Consider the following 1,507-nt stretch of genomic DNA (forward strand, 5'->3'; position numbering starts at 1 on the left):
TTTCAAATTTCTTCTTACTTTGTTCGTGCTTCATTCTTGCATTCGGAGACCTCTGCTTCTTTCAACCTTTGCTTTCGGATAAAGGTTAGTGTTTTACCTTTATGACATGCTTTGTGATTGCATGCTTTTATATTCTTTGGAGAGGGAGAAGTGACGTTGTAGCCTTTCGTATCCCCTTAGGGACTCTCGTTTTTTATTCTTTTTCCTTTTTCCTTTGTAGATTTTCGTCGTATTTTTAGAAAAATGTCTTCTGTAGAAGCTCTTTCTCAATAGGTTGATGTCACAGTCCTAGGAGAGGAACCTTTGGTTGATGCGGAGTTTATTACTCATCTTCGTACTCACCACAGGATTTGTGTTTCTGAGGATGACGAGCCGAAGTATGAGTTGGTAGTCCCGGGTCCAGAAGACCGGGTTTGCTTTGGGAGGGCCACTGAGGTGTCTTCTCATTTCTTCTTTATGTATGAATGTATGATCACCCGTCTGGGTGTTTTTCTTCCTTTTTCGGATTTTGAGATGTCTGTTTTGCACCACTGTCGAGTTGCCCCTACCCAACTTCACCCCAACTCTTGGGGTTTTCTGAAAATTTATCAATTTATTAGTCAAGCTTTGGACTTCCCGACTTCTTTGAGAATTTTCTTTTTTCTTTTCCATATGACTAAGCCCTTTAGTGGGCTAAACAACAAACAGCAATGGGTATCCTTCCGAGCCATACAAGGTCGGAGGATTTTCACCCTTTTTGACGAATCCTTCCATGACTTCAAAAATTATTTTTTCAAAGTGCAAGCTGTAGAGGGTCACCACCCCTTTTTTCTGGATGATAACTTTTCTCCTTGCTTTCCCTTATACTGGCTGGAGGCCTCCCCTTGTGAGAAATATAGTCTGGATGACCTGGATGAAGTAGAGGCTGCCATTGTGGGGTTCCTCCGAGAAGTGTGGGGGAGGGCCCCATATTTGGATACTAAGAAGTTTCTCCAAGGGTCTCCGACCTTTATCCAGGCGCAGCTAGGTAGCTTTTTCTTGTTTTTAATTTCCGACTTATCGACTGATCATTCCGACTTGTTTGATTCCTTAGCTATTGTTTTTCTTTTTCAGAAATGGCTAAGACAAATGCTCAAGAATCTTTTCAGAGAGTCCAGGAGGCCAAGGCTAAGTCTCGCGCTCGGGCCGGTGGTGCCAGGGTTATCTCTCCTCCTCCTCCTCCTCGGAACGTTGGGACTCTTTCCAAGCCCATTGTAATTTCTTCTTCAGCTCTCCCTCAGCCGCTCCCCGTCGTTCGACCTTCCCCTGATCCAAAGAAGCGCAAGACTTTAGAGTCTGGTGCTTCTAGTGAGGTTAAGGCGGATGCTATTGAGTTTGTCCGAAAGAATATCTATCCCCATGTTCGTATAGGCATGGATGATATGTCTTTTCGGAGCTACCTTACCACTATGGTCGAGGAGAGTCTCAAGGCGGCGGGGGTTTGTGGCAAGCTCTTGGATATTTTTGAGAAGGCCCCCCTCAGCTCTTT

This window comes from Arachis duranensis, chromosome 1 (assembly GCF_000817695.3).
Source record: "Arachis duranensis cultivar V14167 chromosome 1, aradu.V14167.gnm2.J7QH, whole genome shotgun sequence".
In the NCBI taxonomy this organism is placed as follows: Eukaryota; Viridiplantae; Streptophyta; class Magnoliopsida; order Fabales; family Fabaceae; genus Arachis; species Arachis duranensis.